Source organism: Crinia signifera, unplaced genomic scaffold (genome assembly GCF_055691185.1).
Source record: "Crinia signifera unplaced genomic scaffold, ASM5569118v1 HAP2_SCAFFOLD_277, whole genome shotgun sequence".
Taxonomy (NCBI): domain Eukaryota; kingdom Metazoa; phylum Chordata; class Amphibia; order Anura; family Myobatrachidae; genus Crinia; species Crinia signifera.
Window position 1 is genome coordinate 81189 of NW_028142170.1, and position 21099 is coordinate 102287.

The 21099-nt window shown below is 35.4% G+C and overlaps 19 non-coding genes across 19 annotated transcripts; all 19 read left to right on the plus strand.

Moving 5' to 3' along the window:
- The first annotated feature begins 7221 nt into the window (after nucleotides 1–7221).
- TRNAK-UUU (transfer RNA lysine (anticodon UUU)) lies at nucleotides 7222–7294 on the plus strand. The gene has a single exon. It is a non-coding gene; the product is annotated as a tRNA-Lys (tRNA).
- A 2271-nt stretch (nucleotides 7295–9565) lies between these two features.
- TRNAK-UUU (transfer RNA lysine (anticodon UUU)) lies at nucleotides 9566–9638 on the plus strand. Its single transcript has one exon. It is a non-coding gene; the product is annotated as a tRNA-Lys (tRNA).
- A 91-nt stretch (nucleotides 9639–9729) lies between these two features.
- TRNAK-UUU (transfer RNA lysine (anticodon UUU)) lies at nucleotides 9730–9802 on the plus strand. Its single transcript has one exon. It is a non-coding gene; the product is annotated as a tRNA-Lys (tRNA).
- A 1017-nt stretch (nucleotides 9803–10819) lies between these two features.
- TRNAK-UUU (transfer RNA lysine (anticodon UUU)) lies at nucleotides 10820–10892 on the plus strand. Its single transcript has one exon. It is a non-coding gene; the product is annotated as a tRNA-Lys (tRNA).
- Nucleotides 10893–12073: 1181 nt separating this feature from the next.
- On the plus strand, nucleotides 12074–12146 carry TRNAK-UUU (transfer RNA lysine (anticodon UUU)). Its single transcript has one exon. It is a non-coding gene; the product is annotated as a tRNA-Lys (tRNA).
- A 91-nt stretch (nucleotides 12147–12237) lies between these two features.
- TRNAK-UUU (transfer RNA lysine (anticodon UUU)) lies at nucleotides 12238–12310 on the plus strand. The gene has a single exon. It is a non-coding gene; the product is annotated as a tRNA-Lys (tRNA).
- A 1017-nt stretch (nucleotides 12311–13327) lies between these two features.
- On the plus strand, nucleotides 13328–13400 carry TRNAK-UUU (transfer RNA lysine (anticodon UUU)). Its single transcript has one exon. It is a non-coding gene; the product is annotated as a tRNA-Lys (tRNA).
- Nucleotides 13401–13491: 91 nt separating this feature from the next.
- On the plus strand, nucleotides 13492–13564 carry TRNAK-UUU (transfer RNA lysine (anticodon UUU)). Its single transcript has one exon. It is a non-coding gene; the product is annotated as a tRNA-Lys (tRNA).
- A 1017-nt stretch (nucleotides 13565–14581) lies between these two features.
- TRNAK-UUU (transfer RNA lysine (anticodon UUU)) lies at nucleotides 14582–14654 on the plus strand. The gene has a single exon. It is a non-coding gene; the product is annotated as a tRNA-Lys (tRNA).
- Nucleotides 14655–14745: 91 nt separating this feature from the next.
- Nucleotides 14746–14818, plus strand: TRNAK-UUU (transfer RNA lysine (anticodon UUU)). The gene has a single exon. It is a non-coding gene; the product is annotated as a tRNA-Lys (tRNA).
- Nucleotides 14819–15835: 1017 nt separating this feature from the next.
- Nucleotides 15836–15908, plus strand: TRNAK-UUU (transfer RNA lysine (anticodon UUU)). Its single transcript has one exon. It is a non-coding gene; the product is annotated as a tRNA-Lys (tRNA).
- Nucleotides 15909–15999: 91 nt separating this feature from the next.
- Nucleotides 16000–16072, plus strand: TRNAK-UUU (transfer RNA lysine (anticodon UUU)). The gene has a single exon. It is a non-coding gene; the product is annotated as a tRNA-Lys (tRNA).
- Nucleotides 16073–17089: 1017 nt separating this feature from the next.
- Nucleotides 17090–17162, plus strand: TRNAK-UUU (transfer RNA lysine (anticodon UUU)). Its single transcript has one exon. It is a non-coding gene; the product is annotated as a tRNA-Lys (tRNA).
- Nucleotides 17163–17253: 91 nt separating this feature from the next.
- Nucleotides 17254–17326, plus strand: TRNAK-UUU (transfer RNA lysine (anticodon UUU)). The gene has a single exon. It is a non-coding gene; the product is annotated as a tRNA-Lys (tRNA).
- A 1017-nt stretch (nucleotides 17327–18343) lies between these two features.
- Nucleotides 18344–18416, plus strand: TRNAK-UUU (transfer RNA lysine (anticodon UUU)). Its single transcript has one exon. It is a non-coding gene; the product is annotated as a tRNA-Lys (tRNA).
- Nucleotides 18417–18507: 91 nt separating this feature from the next.
- TRNAK-UUU (transfer RNA lysine (anticodon UUU)) lies at nucleotides 18508–18580 on the plus strand. Its single transcript has one exon. It is a non-coding gene; the product is annotated as a tRNA-Lys (tRNA).
- Nucleotides 18581–19761: 1181 nt separating this feature from the next.
- TRNAK-UUU (transfer RNA lysine (anticodon UUU)) lies at nucleotides 19762–19834 on the plus strand. Its single transcript has one exon. It is a non-coding gene; the product is annotated as a tRNA-Lys (tRNA).
- Nucleotides 19835–20851: 1017 nt separating this feature from the next.
- Nucleotides 20852–20924, plus strand: TRNAK-UUU (transfer RNA lysine (anticodon UUU)). The gene has a single exon. It is a non-coding gene; the product is annotated as a tRNA-Lys (tRNA).
- A 91-nt stretch (nucleotides 20925–21015) lies between these two features.
- Nucleotides 21016–21088, plus strand: TRNAK-UUU (transfer RNA lysine (anticodon UUU)). The gene has a single exon. It is a non-coding gene; the product is annotated as a tRNA-Lys (tRNA).
- The last annotated feature ends 11 nt before the right edge of the window (nucleotides 21089–21099 follow it).

Below are 21099 nucleotides of genomic sequence, written 5' to 3' on the forward strand. Positions count from 1 at the left end.
GAGGCAGGCATCTTTTAATTGTTGTTGCTTCATATACTCATTGTTCATTGAGTATCTGTACAGGCTGGCAAATTCCTGTGAAAATTTTAAATGGACTATTGGTTTCATTGTCTTCACTCATTAAAATGATAAAGAAACTATTGAATATGCAGAGGCTAAATGTCATTTCATCTGAAATAATCTCCAGAAACAAATGTTTTACAACTGCAAAACTTTATTTAATTCTTCTTTCCTTCAGTATTTAGGTTCGTTTTAGCCTCATCACATGAGCTAGGGAGAATATGTTTTGAGCCAAGAAAAGTCTGTACATTATTTGTCACATTTCAAATATCCACATAATGGACAATCATTTGGCCTCATTTTACATTGGACTCTACTTGATCTCTTTTCAATTGGCAGACATTAACATTTTTAGGCAGTAATTACATCATCGCCAAGTAGTACAGTTAAAAATTAAATCTGGAAGGCTACATTTCATCAGAGACTCAAATTCATCGTACTGTGAGAGGCACACAGCATTTCAATTAGACTAGTAACAAATCAATTTTCTTCATCTATTAGAATGAAAAGACATTTTTGAAGGGTGCTAATATTGATGGCATCTAATGATCTGCACTGTAAACCTAGAGGCATATCATTTGTGTTTTGTCAAGAGGTCCTACAAGTCAAACTTCTCAGTTTATACTTTCAGTAACACAGATCTTTTTCCATTTTTGCGTACTAAAATTTTCCCTTTTTTATAGTTTGCAGAACCTTCTAAACTGGCATCATTTTCCTACTAGAGCCTGGATAGCTCAGTCGGTAGAGCATCAGACTTTTAATCTGAGGGTCCAGGGTTCAAGTCCCTGTTCGGATGAGATCCTTTTAAACAATTCTGTTGTGCGTTTAATAAACAGAGCTTTTCCAAGTAAAATATTACTTTCTGGGATGGCACAATGAGAACATCAGAGCCTGGATAGCTCAGTCGGAAGAGCATCAGACTTTTAATCTGAGGGTCCAGGGTTCAAGTCCCTGTTCGGGCGTGTATATTTATGGTATCTAATGATCTGCAGCATAAGCTCAGATGCAGAAAAAATATTTCATCAAGAGACTCTAAAAGCTAAACTTCTCTGTTTATTCTATCAATAATACAAATCTTTTTCCGTTTTCAACAAAGGAAATTTTCTTTGGCATATCCCGGTTCAGGCGAGTATCTTTTTAAAAACAGATTGTTCTTTGTGAAATGGAGAACTTTGCAAAGTGGAAAATCACCCATTGAGGCAGGCATCTTTTAATTGTTGTTGCTTCATATACTCATTGTTCATTGAGTATCTGTACAGGCTGGCAAATTCCTGTGAAAATTTTAAATGGACTATTGGTTTCATTGTCTTCACTCATTAAAATGATAAAGAAACTATTGAATATGCAGAGGCTAAATGTCATTTCATCTGAAATAATCTCCAGAAACAAATGTTTTACAACTGCAAAACTTTATTTAATTCTTCTTTCCTTCAGTATTTAGGTTCGTTTTAGCCTCATCACATGAGCTAGGGAGAATATGTTTTGAGCCAAGAAAAGTCTGTACATTATTTGTCACATTTCAAATATCCACATAATGGACAATCATTTGGCTTAATTTTACATTGGACTCTACTTGATCTCTTTTCAATTGGCAGACATTAACATTTTTAGGCAGTAATTACATCATCGCCAAGTAGTACAGTTAAAAATTAAATCTGGAAGGCTACATTTCATCAGAGACTCAAATTCATCGTACTGTGAGAGGCACACAGCATTTCAATTAGACTAGTAACAAATCAATTTTCTTCATCTATTAGAATGGAAAGACATTTTTGAAGGGTGCTAATATTGATGGCATCTAATGATCTGCACTGTAAACCTAGAGGCATATCATTTGTGTTTTGTCAAGAGGTCCTACAAGTCAAACTTCTCAGTTTATACTTTCAGTAACACAGATCTTTTTCCATTTTTGCGTACTAAAATTTTCCCTTTTTTATAGTTTGCAGAACCTTCTAAACTGGCATCATTTTCCTACCAGAGCCTGGATAGCTCAGTCGGTAGAGCATCAGGCTTTTAATCTGAGGGTCCAGGGTTCAAGTCCCTGTTCGGGCGAGATCCTTTTAAATAATTCTGTTGTGCGTTTAATAAACAGCTTTTCCAAGTAAAATATTACTTTCTGGGATGGCACAATGAGAACATCAGAGCCTGGATAGCTCAGTCGGTAGAGCATCAGACTTTTAATCTTAGGGTCCAGGGTTCAAGTCCCTGTTCGGGCGTGTATATTTATGGTATCTAATGATCTGCAGCATAAGCTCAGATGCAGAAAAAATATTTCATCAAGAGACTCTAAAAGCTAAACTTCTCTGTTTATTCTATCAATAATACAAATCTTTTTCCGTTTTCAACAAAGGAAATTTTCTTTGGCATATCCCGGTTCAGGCGAGTATCTTTTTAAAAACAGATTGTTCTTTGTGAAATGGAGAACTTTGCAAAGTGGAAAATCACCCATTGAGGCAGGCATCTTTTAATTGTTGTTGCTTCATATACTCATTGTTCATTGAGTATCTGTACAGGCTGGCAAATTCCTGTGAAAATTTTAAATGGACTATTGGTTTCATTGTCTTCACTCATTAAAATGATAAAGAAACTATTGAATATGCAGAGGCTAAATGTCATTTCATCTGAAATAATCTCCAAAAACAAATGTTTTACAACTGCAAAACTTTATTTAATTCTTATTTCCTTCAGTATTTAGGTTCGTTTTAGCCTCATCACATGAGCTAGGGAGAATATGTTTTGAGCCAAGAAAAGTCTGTACATTATTTGTCACATTTCAAATATCCACATAATGGACAATCATTTGGCTTAATTTTACATTGGACTCTACTTGATCTCTTTTCAATTGGCAGACATTAACATTTTTAGGCAGTAATTACATCATCGCCAAGTAGTACAGTTAAAAATTAAATCTGGAAGGCTACATTTCATCAGAGACTCAAATTCATCGTACTGAGAGAGGCACACAGCATTTCAATTAGACTAGTAACAAATCAATTTTCTTCATCTATTAGAATGGAAAGACATTTTTGAAGGGTGCTAATATTGATGGCATCTAATGATCTGCACTGTAAACCTAGAGGCATATCATTTGTGTTTTGTCAAGAGGTCCTACAAGTCAAACTTCTCAGTTTATACTTTCAGTAACACAGATCTTTTTCCATTTTTGCGTACTAAAATTTTCCCTTTTTTATAGTTTGCAGAACCTTCTAAACTGGCATCATTTTCCTACTAGAGCCTGGATAGCTCAGTCGGTAGAGCATCAGACTTTTAATCTGAGGGTCCAGGGTTCAAGTCCCTGTTCGGATGAGATCCTTTTAAACAATTCTGTTGTGCGTTTAATAAACAGAGCTTTTCCAAGTAAAATATTACTTTCTGGGATGGCACAATGAGAACATCAGAGCCTGGATAGCTCAGTCGGAAGAGCATCAGACTTTTAATCTGAGGGTCCAGGGTTCAAGTCCCTGTTCGGGCGTGTATATTTATGGTATCTAATGATCTGCAGCATAAGCTCAGATGCAGAAAAAATATTTCATCAAGAGACTCTAAAAGCTAAACTTCTCTGTTTATTCTATCAATAATACAAATCTTTTTCCGTTTTCAACAAAGGAAATTTTCTTTGGCATATCCCGGTTCAGGCGAGTATCTTTTTAAAAACAGATTGTTCTTTGTGAAATGGAGAACTTTGCAAAGTGGAAAATCACCCATTGAGGCAGGCATCTTTTAATTGTTGTTGCTTCATATACTCATTGTTCATTGAGTATCTGTACAGGCTGGCAAATTCCTGTGAAAATTTTAAATGGACTATTGGTTTCATTGTCTTCACTCATTAAAATGATAAAGAAACTATTGAATATGCAGAGGCTAAATGTCATTTCATCTGAAATAATCTCCAGAAACAAATGTTTTACAACTGCAAAACTTTATTTAATTCTTCTTTCCTTCAGTATTTAGGTTCGTTTTAGCCTCATCACATGAGCTAGGGAGAATATGTTTTGAGCCAAGAAAAGTCTGTACATTATTTGTCACATTTCAAATATCCACATAATGGACAATCATTTGGCTTAATTTTACATTGGACTCTACTTGATCTCTTTTCAATTGGCAGACATTAACATTTTTAGGCAGTAATTACATCATCGCCAAGTAGTACAGTTAAAAATTAAATCTGGAAGGCTACATTTCATCAGAGACTCAAATTCATCGTACTGTGAGAGGCACACAGCATTTCAATTAGACTAGTAACAAATCAATTTTCTTCATCTATTAGAATGGAAAGACATTTTTGAAGGGTGCTAATATTGATGGCATCTAATGATCTGCACTGTAAACCTAGAGGCATATCATTTGTGTTTTGTCAAGAGGTCCTACAAGTCAAACTTCTCAGTTTATACTTTCAGTAACACAGATCTTTTTCCATTTTTGCGTACTAAAATTTTCCCTTTTTTATAGTTTGCAGAACCTTCTAAACTGGCATCATTTTCCTACCAAAGCCTGGATAGCTCAGTCGGTAGAGCATCAGGCTTTTAATCTGAGGGTCCAGGGTTCAAGTCCCTGTTCGGGCGAGATCCTTTTAAATAATTCTGTTGTGCGTTTAATAAACAGCTTTTCCAAGTAAAATATTACTTTCTGGGATGGCACAATGAGAACATCAGAGCCTGGATAGCTCAGTCGGTAGAGCATCAGACTTTTAATCTTAGGGTCCAGGGTTCAAGTCCCTGTTCGGGCGTGTATATTTATGGTATCTAATGATCTGCAGCATAAGCTCAGATGCAGAAAAAATATTTCATCAAGAGACTCTAAAAGCTAAACTTCTCTGTTTATTCTATCAATAATACAAATCTTTTTCCGTTTTCAACAAAGGAAATTTTCTTTGGCATATCCCGGTTCAGGCGAGTATCTTTTTAAAAACAGATTGTTCTTTGTGAAATGGAGAACTTTGCAAAGTGGAAAATCACCCATTGAGGCAGGCATCTTTTAATTGTTGTTGCTTCATATACTCATTGTTCATTGAGTATCTGTACAGGCTGGCAAATTCCTGTGAAAATTTTAAATGGACTATTGGTTTCATTGTCTTCACTCATTAAAATGATAAAGAAACTATTGAATATGCAGAGGCTAAATGTCATTTCATCTGAAATAATCTCCAAAAACAAATGTTTTACAACTGCAAAACTTTATTTAATTCTTATTTCATTCAGTATTTAGGTTCGTTTTAGCCTCATCACATGAGCTAGGGAGAATATGTTTTGAGCCAAGAAAAGTCTGTACATTATTTGTCACATTTCAAATATCCACATAATGGACAATCATTTGGCTTAATTTTACATTGGACTCTACTTGATCTCTTTTCAATTGGCAGACATTAACATTTTTAGGCAGTAATTACATCATCGCCAAGTAGTACAGTTAAAAATTAAATCTGGAAGGCTACATTTCATCAGAGACTCAAATTCATCGTACTGAGAGAGGCACACAGCATTTCAATTAGACTAGTAACAAATCAATTTTCTTCATCTATTAGAATGGAAAGACATTTTTGAAGGGTGCTAATATTGATGGCATCTAATGATCTGCACTGTAAACCTAGAGGCATATCATTTGTGTTTTGTCAAGAGGTCCTACAAGTCAAACTTCTCAGTTTATACTTTCAGTAACACAGATCTTTTTCCATTTTTGCGTACTAAAATTTTCCCTTTTTTATAGTTTGCAGAACCTTCTAAACTGGCATCATTTTCCTACCAGAGCCTGGATAGCTCAGTCGGTAGAGCATCAGGCTTTTAATCTGAGGGTCCAGGGTTCAAGTCCCTGTTCGGGCGAGATCCTTTTAAATAATTCTGTTGTGCGTTTAATAAACAGCTTTTCCAAGTAAAATATTACTTTCTGGGATGGCACAATGAGAACATCAGAGCCTGGATAGCTCAGTCGGTAGAGCATCAGACTTTTAATCTTAGGGTCCAGGGTTCAAGTCCCTGTTCGGGCGTGTATATTTATGGTATCTAATGATCTGCAGCATAAGCTCAGATGCAGAAAAAATATTTCATCAAGAGACTCTAAAAGCTAAACTTCTCTGTTTATTCTATCAATAATACAAATCTTTTTCCGTTTTCAACAAAGGAAATTTTCTTTGGCATATCCCGGTTCAGGCGAGTATCTTTTTAAAAACAGATTGTTCTTTGTGAAATGGAGAACTTTGCAAAGTGGAAAATCACCCATTGAGGCAGGCATCTTTTAATTGTTGTTGCTTCATATACTCATTGTTCATTGAGTATCTGTACAGGCTGGCAAATTCCTGTGAAAATTTTAAATGGACTATTGGTTTCATTGTCTTCACTCATTAAAATGATAAAGAAACTATTGAATATGCAGAGGCTAAATGTCATTTCATCTGAAATAATCTCCAAAAACAAATGTTTTACAACTGCAAAACTTTATTTAATTCTTATTTCCTTCAGTATTTAGGTTCGTTTTAGCCTCATCACATGAGCTAGGGAGAATATGTTTTGAGCCAAGAAAAGTCTGTACATTATTTGTCACATTTCAAATATCCACATAATGGACAATCATTTGGCTTAATTTTACATTGGACTCTACTTGATCTCTTTTCAATTGGCAGACATTAACATTTTTAGGCAGTAATTACATCATCGCCAAGTAGTACAGTTAAAAATTAAATCTGGAAGGCTACATTTCATCAGAGACTCAAATTCATCGTACTGAGAGAGGCACACAGCATTTCAATTAGACTAGTAACAAATCAATTTTCTTCATCTATTAGAATGGAAAGACATTTTTGAAGGGTGCTAATATTGATGGCATCTAATGATCTGCACTGTAAACCTAGAGGCATATCATTTGTGTTTTGTCAAGAGGTCCTACAAGTCAAACTTCTCAGTTTATACTTTCAGTAACACAGATCTTTTTCCATTTTTGCGTACTAAAATTTTCCCTTTTTTATAGTTTGCAGAACCTTCTAAACTGGCATCATTTTCCTACCAGAGCCTGGATAGCTCAGTCGGTAGAGCATCAGACTTTTAATCTGAGAGTCCAGGGTTCAAGTCCCTGTTCGGGCGAGATCCTTTTAAACAATTCTGTTGTGCGTTTAATAAACAGCTTTTCCAAGTAAAATATTACTTTCTGGGATGGCACAATGAGAACATCAGAGCCTGGATAGCTCAGTCGGTAGAGCATCAGACTTTTAATCTGAGGGTCCAGGGTTCAAGTCCCTGTTCGGGCGTGTATATTTATGGTATCTAATGATCTGCAGCATAAGCTCAGATGCAGAAAAAATATTTCATCAAGAGACTCTAAAAGCTAAACTTCTCTGTTTATTATATCAATAATACAAATCTTTTTCCGTTTTCAACAAAGGAAATTTTCTTTGGCATATCCCGGTTCAGGCGAGTATCTTTTTAAAAACAGATTGTTCTTTGTGAAATGGAGAACTTTGCAAAGTGGAAAATCACCCATTGAGGCAGGCATCTTTTAATTGTTGTTGCTTCATATACTCATTGTTCATTGAGTATCTGTACAGGCTGGCAAATTCCTGTGAAAATTTTAAATGGACTATTGGTTTCATTGTCTTCACTCATTAAAATGATAAAGAAACTATTGAATATGCAGAGGCTAAATGTCATTTCATCTGAAATAATCTCCAGAAACAAATGTTTTACAACTGCAAAACTTTATTTAATTCTTCTTTCCTTCAGTATTTAGGTTCGTTTTAGCCTCATCACATGAGCTAGGGAGAATATGTTTTGAGCCAAGAAAAGTCTGTACATTATTTGTCACATTTCAAATATCCACATAATGGACAATCATTTGGCCTCATTTTACATTGGACTCTACTTGATCTCTTTTCAATTGGCAGACATTAACATTTTTAGGCAGTAATTACATCATCGCCAAGTAGTACAGTTAAAAATTAAATCTGGAAGGCTACATTTCATCAGAGACTCAAATTCATCGTACTGTGAGAGGCACACAGCATTTCAATTAGACTAGTAACAAATCAATTTTCTTCATCTATTAGAATGGAAAGACATTTTTGAAGGGTGCTAATATTGATGGCATCTAATGATCTGCACTGTAAACCTAGAGGCATATCATTTGTGTTTTGTCAAGAGGTCCTACAAGTCAAACTTCTCAGTTTATACTTTCAGTAACACAGATCTTTTTCCATTTTTGCGTACTAAAATTTTCCCTTTTTTATAGTTTGCAGAACCTTCTAAACTGGCATCATTTTCCTACCAGAGCCTGGATAGCTCAGTCGGTAGAGCATCAGGCTTTTAATCTGAGGGTCCAGGGTTCAAGTCCCTGTTCGGGCGCGATCCTTTTAAATAATTCTGTTGTGCGTTTAATAAACAGCTTTTCCAAGTAAAATATTACTTTCTGGGATGGCACAATGAGAACATCAGAGCCTGGATAGCTCAGTCGGTAGAGCATCAGACTTTTAATCTTAGGGTCCAGGGTTCAAGTCCCTGTTCGGGCGTGTATATTTATGGTATCTAATGATCTGCAGCATAAGCTCAGATGCAGAAAAAATATTTCATCAAGAGACTCTAAAAGCTAAACTTCTCTGTTTATTCTATCAATAATACAAATCTTTTTCCGTTTTCAACAAAGGAAATTTTCTTTGGCATATCCCGGTTCAGGCGAGTATCTTTTTAAAAACAGATTGTTCTTTGTGAAATGGAGAACTTTGCAAAGTGGAAAATCACCCATTGAGGCAGGCATCTTTTAATTGTTGTTGCTTCATATACTCATTGTTCATTGAGTATCTGTACAGGCTGGCAAATTCCTGTGAAAATTTTAAATGGACTATTGGTTTCATTGTATTCACTCATTAAAATGATAAAGAAACTATTGAATATGCAGAGGCTAAATGTCATTTCATCTGAAATAATCTCCAGAAACAAATGTTTTACAACTGCAAAACTTTATTTAATTCTTCTTTCCTTCAGTATTTAGGTTCGTTTTAGCCTCATCACATGAGCTAGGGAGAATATGTTTTGAGCCAAGAAAAGTCTGTACATTATTTGTCACATTTCAAATATCCACATAATGGACAATCATTTGGCCTCATTTTACATTGGACTCTACTTGATCTCTTTTCAATTGGCAGACATTAACATTTTTAGGCAGTAATTACATCATCGCCAAGTAGTACAGTTAAAAATTAAATCTGGAAGGCTACATTTCATCAGAGACTCAAATTCATCGTACTGTGAGAGGCACACAGCATTTCAATTAGACTAGTAACAAATCAATTTTCTTCATCTATTAGAATGGAAAGACATTTTTGAAGGGTGCTAATATTGATGGCATCTAATGATCTGCACTGTAAACCTAGAGGCATATCATTTGTGTTTTGTCAAGAGGTCCTACAAGTCAAACTTCTCAGTTTATACTTTCAGTAACACAGATCTTTTTCCATTTTTGCGTACTAAAATTTCCCCTTTTTTATAGTTTGCAGAACCTTCTAAACTGGCATCATTTTCCTACCAGAGCCTGGATAGCTCAGTCGGTAGAGCATCAGACTTTTAATCTGAGGGCCCAGGGTTCAAGTCCCTGTTCGGGCGAGATCCTTTTAAACAATTCTGTTGTGCGTTTAATAAACAGCTTTTCCAAGTAAAATATTACTTTCTGGGATGGCACAATGAGAACATCAGAGCCTGGATAGCTCAGTCGGTAGAGCATCAGACTTTTAATCTGAGGGTCCAGGGTTCAAGTCCCTGTTCGGGCGTGTATATTTATGGTATCTAATGATCTGCAGCATAAGCTCAGATGCAGAAAAAATATTTCATCAAGAGACTCTAAAAGCTAAACTTCTCTGTTTATTCTATCAATAATACAAATCTTTTTCCGTTTTCAACAAAGGAAATTTTCTTTGGCATATCCCGGTTCAGGCGAGTATCTTTTTAAAAACAGATTGTTCTTTGTGAAATGGAGAACTTTGCAAAGTGGAAAATCACCCATTGAGGCAGGCATCTTTTAATTGTTGTTGCTTCATATACTCATTGTTCATTGAGTATCTGTACAGGCTGGCAAATTCCTGTGAAAATTTTAAATGGACTATTGGTTTCATTGTCTTCACTCATTAAAATGATAAAGAAACTATTGAATATGCAGAGGCTAAATGTCATTTCATCTGAAATAATATCCAGAAACAAATGTTTTACAACTGCAAAACTTTATTTAATTCTTCTTTCCTTCAGTATTTAGGTTCGTTTTAGCCTCATCACATGAGCTAGGGAGAATATGTTTTGAGCCAAGAAAAGTCTGTACATTATTTGTCACATTTCAAATATCCACATAATGGACAATCATTTGGCTTAATTTTACATTGGACTCTACTTGATCTCTTTTCAATTGGCAGACATTAACATTTTTAGGCAGTAATTACATCATCGCCAAGTAGTACAGTTAAAAATTAAATCTGGAAGGCTACATTTCATCAGAGACTCAAATTCATCGTACTGAGAGAGGCACACAGCATTTCAATTAGACTAGTAACAAATCAATTTTCTTCATCTATTAGAATGGAAAGACATTTTTGAAGGGTGCTAATATTGATGGCATCTAATGATCTGCACTGTAAACCTAGAGGCATATCATTTGTGTTTTGTCAAGAGGTCCTACAAGTCAAACTTCTCAGTTTATACTTTCAGTAACACAGATCTTTTTCCATTTTTGCGTACTAAAATTTTCCCTTTTTTATAGTTTGCAGAACCTTCTAAACTGGCATCATTTTCCTAATAGAGCCTGGATAGCTCAGTCGGTAGAGCATCAGACTTTTAATCTGAGGGTCCAGGGTTCAAGTCCCTGTTCGGGCGAGATCCTTTTAAACAATTCTGTTGTGCGTTTAATAAACAGCTTTTCCAAGTAAAATATTACTTTCTGGGATGGCAAAATGAGAACATCAGAGCCTGGATAGCTCAGTCGGTAGAGCATCAAACTTTTAATCTGAGGGTCCAGGGTTCAAGTCCCTGTTCGGGCGTGTATATTTATGGTATCTAATGATCTGCAGCATAAGCTCAGATGCAGAAAAAATATTTCATCAAGAGACTCTAAAAGCTAAACTTCTCTGTTTATTCTATCAATAATACAAATCTTTTTCCGTTTTCAACAAAGGAAATTTTCTTTGGCATATCCCGGTTCAGGCGAGTATCTTTTTAAAAACAGATTGTTCTTTGTGAAATGGAGAACTTTGCAAAGTGGAAAATCACCCATTGAGGCAGGCATCTTTTAATTGTTGTTGCTTCATATACTCATTGTTCATTGAGTATCTGTACAGGCTGGCAAATTCCTGTGAAAATTTTAAATGGACTATTGGTTTCATTGTATTCACTCATTAAAATGATAAAGAAACTATTGAATATGCAGAGGCTAAATGTCATTTCATCTGAAATAATCTCCAGAAACAAATGTTTTACAACTGCAAAACTTTATTTAATTCTTCTTTCCTTCAGTATTTAGGTTCGTTTTAGCCTCATCACATGAGCTAGGGAGAATATGTTTTGAGCCAAGAAAAGTCTGTACATTATTTGTCACATTTCAAATATCCACATAATGGACAATCATTTGGCCTCATTTTACATTGGACTCTACTTGATCTCTTTTCAATTGGCAGACATTAACATTTTTAGGCAGTAATTACATCATCGCCAAGTAGTACAGTTAAAAATTAAATCTGGAAGGCTACATTTCATCAGAGACTCAAATTCATCGTACTGTGAGAGGCACACAGCATTTCAATTAGACTAGTAACAAATCAATTTTCTTCATCTATTAGAATGGAAAGACATTTTTGAAGGGTGCTAATATTGATGGCATCTAATGATCTGCACTGTAAACCTAGAGGCATATCATTTGTGTTTTGTCAAGAGGTCCTACAAGTCAAACTTCTCAGTTTATACTTTCAGTAACACAGATCTTTTTCCATTTTTGCGTACTAAAATTTCCCCTTTTTTATAGTTTGCAGAACCTTCTAAACTGGCATCATTTTCCTACCAGAGCCTGGATAGCTCAGTCGGTAGAGCATCAGACTTTTAATCTGAGGGCCCAGGGTTCAAGTCCCTGTTCGGGCGAGATCCTTTTAAACAATTCTGTTGTGCGTTTAATAAACAGCTTTTCCAAGTAAAATATTACTTTCTGGGATGGCACAATGAGAACATCAGAGCCTGGATAGCTCAGTCGGTAGAGCATCAGACTTTTAATCTGAGGGTCCAGGGTTCAAGTCCCTGTTCGGGCGTGTATATTTATGGTATCTAATGATCTGCAGCATAAGCTCAGATGCAGAAAAAATATTTCATCAAGAGACTCTAAAAGCTAAACTTCTCTGTTTATTCTATCAATAATACAAATCTTTTTCCGTTTTCAACAAAGGAAATTTTCTTTGGCATATCCCGGTTCAGGCGAGTATCTTTTTAAAAACAGATTGTTCTTTGTGAAATGGAGAACTTTGCAAAGTGGAAAATCACCCATTGAGGCAGGCATCTTTTAATTGTTGTTGCTTCATATACTCATTGTTCATTGAGTATCTGTACAGGCTGGCAAATTCCTGTGAAAATTTTAAATGGACTATTGGTTTCATTGTCTTCACTCATTAAAATGATAAAGAAACTATTGAATATGCAGAGGCTAAATGTCATTTCATCTGAAATAATATCCAGAAACAAATGTTTTACAACTGCAAAACTTTATTTAATTCTTCTTTCCTTCAGTATTTAGGTTCGTTTTAGCCTCATCACATGAGCTAGGGAGAATATGTTTTGAGCCAAGAAAAGTCTGTACATTATTTGTCACATTTCAAATATCCACATAATGGACAATCATTTGGCTTAATTTTACATTGGACTCTACTTGATCTCTTTTCAATTGGCAGACATTAACATTTTTAGGCAGTAATTACATCATCGCCAAGTAGTACAGTTAAAAATTAAATCTGGAAGGCTACATTTCATCAGAGACTCAAATTCATCGTACTGAGAGAGGCACACAGCATTTCAATTAGACTAGTAACAAATCAATTTTCTTCATCTATTAGAATGGAAAGACATTTTTGAAGGGTGCTAATATTGATGGCATCTAATGATCTGCACTGTAAACCTAGAGGCATATCATTTGTGTTTTGTCAAGAGGTCCTACAAGTCAAACTTCTCAGTTTATACTTTCAGTAACACAGATCTTTTTCCATTTTTGCGTACTAAAATTTTCCCTTTTTTATAGTTTGCAGAACCTTCTAAACTGGCATCATTTTCCTAATAGAGCCTGGATAGCTCAGTCGGTAGAGCATCAGACTTTTAATCTGAGGGTCCAGGGTTCAAGTCCCTGTTCGGGCGAGATCCTTTTAAACAATTCTGTTGTGCGTTTAATAAACAGCTTTTCCAAGTAAAATATTACTTTCTGGGATGGCACAATGAGAACATCAGAGCCTGGATAGCTCAGTCGGTAGAGCATCAGACTTTTAATCTGAGGGTCCAGGGTTCAAGTCCCTGTTCGGGCGTGTATATTTATGGTATCTAATGATCTGCAGCATAAGCTCAGATGCAGAAAAAATATTTCATCAAGAGACTCTAAAAGCTAAACTTCTCTGTTTATTCTATCAATAATACAAATCTTTTTCCGTTTTCAACAAAGGAAATTTTCTTTGGCATATCCCGGTTCAGGCGAGTATCTTTTTAAAAACAGATTGTTCTTTGTGAAATGGAGAACTTTGCAAAGTGGAAAATCACCCATTGAGGCAGGCATCTTTTAATTGTTGTTGCTTCATATACTCATTGTTCATTGAGTATCTGTACAGGCTGGCAAATTCCTGTGAAAATTTTAAATGGACTATTGGTTTCATTGTATTCACTCATTAAAATGATAAAGAAACTATTGAATATGCAGAGGCTAAATGTCATTTCATCTGAAATAATCTCCAGAAACAAATGTTTTACAACTGCAAAACTTTATTTAATTCTTCTTTCCTTCAGTATTTAGGTTCGTTTTAGCCTCATCACATGAGCTAGGGAGAATATGTTTTGAGCCAAGAAAAGTCTGTACATTATTTGTCACATTTCAAATATCCACATAATGGACAATCATTTGGCCTCATTTTACATTGGACTCTACTTGATCTCTTTTCAATTGGCAGACATTAACATTTTTAGGCAGTAATTACATCATCGCCAAGTAGTACAGTTAAAAATTAAATCTGGAAGGCTACATTTCATCAGAGACTCAAATTCATCGTACTGTGAGAGGCACACAGCATTTCAATTAGACTAGTAACAAATCAATTTTCTTCATCTATTAGAATGGAAAGACATTTTTGAAGGGTGCTAATATTGATGGCATCTAATGATCTGCACTGTAAACCTAGAGGCATATCATTTGTGTTTTGTCAAGAGGTCCTACAAGTCAAACTTCTCAGTTTATACTTTCAGTAACACAGATCTTTTTCCATTTTTGCGTACTAAAATTTCCCCTTTTTTATAGTTTGCAGAACCTTCTAAACTGGCATCATTTTCCTACCAGAGCCTGGATAGCTCAGTCGGTAGAGCATCAGACTTTTAATCTGAGGGCCCAGGGTTCAAGTCCCTGTTCGGGCGAGATCCTTTTAAACAATTCTGTTGTGCGTTTAATAAACAGCTTTTCCAAGTAAAATATTACTTTCTGGGATGGCACAATGAGAACATCAGAGCCTGGATAGCTCAGTCGGTAGAGCATCAGACTTTTAATCTGAGGGTCCAGGGTTCAAGTCCCTGTTCGGGCGTGTATATTTATGGTATCTAATGATCTGCAGCATAAGCTCAGATGCAGAAAAAATATTTCATCAAGAGACTCTAAAAGCTAAACTTCTCTGTTTATTCTATCAATAATACAAATCTTTTTCCGTTTTCAACAAAGGAAATTTTCTTTGGCATATCCCGGTTCAGGCGAGTATCTTTTTAAAAACAGATTGTTCTTTGTGAAATGGAGAACTTTGCAAAGTGGAAAATCACCCATTGAGGCAGGCATCTTTTAATTGTTGTTGCTTCATATACTCATTGTTCATTGAGTATCTGTACAGGCTGGCAAATTCCTGTGAAAATTTTAAATGGACTATTGGTTTCATTGTCTTCACTCATTAAAATGATAAAGAAACTATTGAATATGCAGAGGCTAAATGTCATTTCATCTGAAATAATATCCAGAAACAAATGTTTTACAACTGCAAAACTTTATTTAATTCTTCTTTCCTTCAGTATTTAGGTTCGTTTTAGCCTCATCACATGAGCTAGGGAGAATATGTTTTGAGCCAAGAAAAGTCTGTACATTATTTGTCACATTTCAAATATCCACATAATGGACAATCATTTGGCTTAATTTTACATTGGACTCTACTTGATCTCTTTTCAATTGGCAGACATTAACATTTTTAGGCAGTAATTACATCATCGCCAAGTAGTACAGTTAAAAATTAAATCTGGAAGGCTACATTTCATCAGAGACTCAAATTCATCGTACTGAGAGAGGCACACAGCATTTCAATTAGACTAGTAACAAATCAATTTTCTTCATCTATTAGAATGGAAAGACATTTTTGAAGGGTGCTAATATTGATGGCATCTAATGATCTGCACTGTAAACCTAGAGGCATATCATTTGTGTTTTGTCAAGAGGTCCTACAAGTCAAACTTCTCAGTTTATACTTTCAGTAACACAGATCTTTTTCCATTTTTGCGTACTAAAATTTTCCCTTTTTTATAGTTTGCAGAACCTTCTAAACTGGCATCATTTTCCTAATAGAGCCTGGATAGCTCAGTCGGTAGAGCATCAGACTTTTAATCTGAGGGTCCAGGGTTCAAGTCCCTGTTCGGGCGAGATCCTTTTAAACAATTCTGTTGTGCGTTTAATAAACAGCTTTTCCAAGTAAAATATTACTTTCTGGGATGGCAAAATGAGAACATCAGAGCCTGGATAGCTCAGTCGGTAGAGCATCAGACTTTTAATCTGAGGGTCCAGGGTTCAAGTCCCTGTTCGGGCGTGTATATTTATGGTATCTAATGATCTGCAGCATAAGCTCAGATGCAGAAAAAATATTTCATCAAGAGACTCTAAAAGCTAAACTTCTCTGTTTATTCTATCAATAATACAAATCTTTTTCCGTTTTCAACAAAGGAAATTTTCTTTGGCATATCCCGGTTCAGGCGAGTATCTTTTTAAAAACAGATTGTTCTTTGTGAAATGGAGAACTTTGCAAAGTGGAAAATCACCCATTGAGGCAGGCATCTTTTAATTGTTGTTGCTTCATATACTCATTGTTCATTGAGTATCTGTACAGGCTGGCAAATTCCTGTGAAAATTTTAAATGGACTATTGGTTTCATTGTATTCACTCATTAAAATGATAAAGAAACTATTGAATATGCAGAGGCTAAATGTCATTTCATCTGAAATAATCTCCAGAAACAAATGTTTTACAACTGCAAAACTTTATTTAATTCTTCTTTCCTTCAGTATTTAGGTTCGTTTTAGCCTCATCACATGAGCTAGGGAGAATATGTTTTGAGCCAAGAAAAGTCTGTACATTATTTGTCACATTTCAAATATCCACATAATGGACAATCATTTGGCCTCATTTTACATTGGACTCTACTTGATCTCTTTTCAATTGGCAGACATTAACATTTTTAGGCAGTAATTACATCATCGCCAAGTAGTACAGTTAAAAATTAAATCTGGAAGGCTACATTTCATCAGAGACTCAAATTCATCGTACTGTGAGAGGCACACAGCATTTCAATTAGACTAGTAACAAATCAATTTTCTTCATCTATTAGAATGGAAAGACATTTTTGAAGGGTGCTAATATTGATGGCATCTAATGATCTGCACTGTAAACCTAGAGGCATATCATTTGTGTTTTGTCAAGAGGTCCTACAAGTCAAACTTCTCAGTTTATACTTTCAGTAACACAGATCTTTTTCCATTTTTGCGTACTAAAATTTCCCCTTTTTTATAGTTTGCAGAACCTTCTAAACTGGCATCATTTTCCTACCAGAGCCTGGATAGCTCAGTCGGTAGAGCATCAGACTTTTAATCTGAGGGCCCAGGGTTCAAGTCCCTGTTCGGGCGAGATCCTTTTAAACAATTCTGTTGTGCGTTTAATAAACAGCTTTTCCAAGTAAAATATTACTTTCTGGGATGGCACAATGAGAACATCAGAGCCTGGATAGCTCAGTCGGTAGAGCATCAGACTTTTAATCTGAGGGTCCAGGGTTCAAGTCCCTGTTCGGGCGTGTATATTTATGGTATCTAATGATCTGCAGCATAAGCTCAGATGCAGAAAAAATATTTCATCAAGAGACTCTAAAAGCTAAACTTCTCTGTTTATTCTATCAATAATACAAATCTTTTTCCGTTTTCAACAAAGGAAATTTTCTTTGGCATATCCCGGTTCAGGCGAGTATCTTTTTAAAAACAGATTGTTCTTTGTGAAATGGAGAACTTTGCAAAGTGGAAAATCACCCATTGAGGCAGGCATCTTTTAATTGTTGTTGCTTCATATACTCATTGTTCATTGAGTATCTGTACAGGCTGGCAAATTCCTGTGAAAATTTTAAATGGACTATTGGTTTCATTGTCTTCACTCATTAAAATGATAAAGAAACTATTGAATATGCAGAGGCTAAATGTCATTTCATCTGAAATAATATCCAGAAACAAATGTTTTACAACTGCAAAACTTTATTTAATTCTTCTTTCCTTCAGTATTTAGGTTCGTTTTAGCCTCATCACATGAGCTAGGGAGAATATGTTTTGAGCCAAGAAAAGTCTGTACATTATTTGTCACATTTCAAATATCCACATAATGGACAATCATTTGGCTTAATTTTACATTGGACTCTACTTGATCTCTTTTCAATTGGCAGACATTAACATTTTTAGGCAGTAATTACATCATCGCCAAGTAGTACAGTTAAAAATTAAATCTGGAAGGCTACATTTCATCAGAGACTCAAATTCATCGTACTGAGAGAGGCACACAGCATTTCAATTAGACTAGTAACAAATCAATTTTCTTCATCTATTAGAATGGAAAGACATTTTTGAAGGGTGCTAATATTGATGGCATCTAATGATCTGCACTGTAAACCTAGAGGCATATCATTTGTGTTTTGTCAAGAGGTCCTACAAGTCAAACTTCTCAGTTTATACTTTCAGTAACACAGATCTTTTTCCATTTTTGCGTACTAAAATTTTCCCTTTTTTATAGTTTGCAGAACCTTCTAAACTGGCATCATTTTCCTAATAGAGCCTGGATAGCTCAGTCGGTAGAGCATCAGACTTTTAATCTGAGGGTCCAGGGTTCAAGTCCCTGTTCGGGCGAGATCCTTTTAAACAATTCTGTTGTGCGTTTAATAAACAGCTTTTCCAAGTAAAATATTACTTTCTGGGATGGCAAAATGAGAACATCAGAGCCTGGATAGCTCAGTCGGTAGAGCATCAGACTTTTAATCTGAGGGTCCAGGGTTCAAGTCCCTGTTCGGGCGTGTATATTTATGGTATCTAATGATCTGCAGCATAAGCTCAGATGCAGAAAAAATATTTCATCAAGAGACTCTAAAAGCTAAACTTCTCTGTTTATTCTATCAATAATACAAATCTTTTTCCGTTTTCAACAAAGGAAATTTTCTTTGGCATATCCCGGTTCAGGCGAGTATCTTTTTAAAAACAGATTGTTCTTTGTGAAATGGAGAACTTTGCAAAGTGGAAAATCACCCATTGAGGCAGGCATCTTTTAATTGTTGTTGCTTCATATACTCATTGTTCATTGAGTATCTGTACAGGCTGGCAAATTCCTGTGAAAATTTTAAATGGACTATTGGTTTCATTGTCTTCACTCATTAAAATGATAAAGAAACTATTGAATATGCAGAGGCTAAATGTCATTTCATCTGAAATAATCTCCAGAAACAAATGTTTTACAACTGCAAAACTTTATTTAATTCTTCTTTCCTTCAGTATTTAGGTTCGTTTTAGCCTCATCACATGAGCTAGGGAGAATATGTTTTGAGCCAAGAAAAGTCTGTACATTATTTGTCACATTTCAAATATCCACATAATGGACAATCATTTGGCTTAATTTTACATTGGACTCTACTTGATCTCTTTTCAATTGGCAGACATTAACATTTTTAGGCAGTAATTACATCATCGCCAAGTAGTACAGTTAAAAATTAAATCTGGAAGGCTACATTTCATCAGAGACTCAAATTCATCGTACTGTGAGAGGCACACAGCATTTCAATTAGACTAGTAACAAATCAATTTTCTTCATCTATTAGAATGGAAAGACATTTTTGAAGGGTGCTAATATTGATGGCATCTAATGATCTGCACTGTAAACCTAGAGGCATATCATTTGTGTTTTGTCAAGAGGTCCTACAAGTCAAACTTCTCAGTTTATACTTTCAGTAACACAGATCTTTTTCCATTTTTGCGTACTAAAATTTTCCCTTTTTTATAGTTTGCAGAACCTTCTAAACTGGCATCATTTTTCTACCAGAGCCTGGATAGCTCAGTCGGTAGAGCATCAGACTTTTAATCTGAGGGTCCAGGGTTCATGTCCCTGTTCGGACGAGATCCTTTTAAACAATTCTGTTGTGCGTTTAATAAACAGCTTTTCCAAGTAAAATATTACTTTCTGGGATGGCACAATGAGAACATCAGAGCCTGGATAGCTCAGTCGGTAGAGCATCAGACTTTTAATCTGAGGGTCCAGGGTTCAAGTCCCTGTTCGGGCGTGTATATTTATGGTATCTAATGATCTGCAGCATAAGCTCAGATGCAGAAAAAATATTTCATCAAGAGACTCTAAAAGCTAAACTTCTCTATTTATTCTATCAATAATACAAATCTTTTTCCGTTTTCAACAAAGGAAATTTTCTTTGGCATATCCCGGTTCAGGCGAGTATCTTTTTAAAAACAGATTGTTCTTTGTGAAATGGAGAACTTTGCATAGTGGAAAATCACCCATTGAGGCAGGCATCTTTTAATTGTTGTTGCTTCATATACTCATTGTTCATTAAGTATCTGTACAGGCTGGCAAATTCCTGTGAAAATTTTAAATGGACTATTGGTTTCATTGTCTTCACTCATTAAAATGATAAAGAAACTATTGAATATGCAGAGGCTAAATGTCATTTCATCTGAAATAATCTCCAGAAACAAATGTTTTACAACTGCAAAACTTTATTTAATTCTTCTTTCCTTCAGTATTTAGGTTCGTTTTAGCCTCATCACATGAGCTAGGGAGAATATGTTTTGAGCCAAGAAAAGTCTGTACATTATTTGTCACATTTCAAATATCCACATAATGGACCATCATTTGGCCTCATTTTACATTGGACTCTACTTGATCTCTTTTCAATTGGCAGACATTAACATTTTTAGGCAGTAATTACATCATCGCCAAGTAGTACAGTTAAAAATTAAATCTGGAAGGCTACATTTCATCAGAGACTCAAATTCATCGTACTGTGAGAGGCACACAGCATTTCAATTAGACTAGTAACAAATCAATTTTCTTCATCTATTAGAATGGAAAGACATTTTTGAAGGGTGCTAATATTGATGGCATCTAATGATCTGCACTGTAAACCTAGAGGCATATCATTTGTGTTTTGTCAAGAGGTCCTACAAGTCAAACTTCTCAGTTTATACTTTCAGTAACACAGATCTTTTTCCATTTTTGCGTACTAAAATTTTCCCTTTTTTATAGTTTGCAGAACCTTCTAAACTGGCATCATTTTCCTACCAGAGCCTGGATAGCTCAGTCGGTAGAGCATCAGACTTTTAATCTGAGGGTCCAGGGTTCAAGTCCCTGTTCGGGCGAGATCCTTTTAAACAATTCTGTTGTGCGTTTAATAAACAACTTTTCCAAGTAAAATATTACTTTCTGGGATGGCACAAGGAGAACATCAGAGCCTGGATAGCTCAGTCGGTAGAGCATCAGACTTTTAATCTGAGGGTCCAGGGTTCAAGTCCCTGTTCGGGCGTGTATATTTAT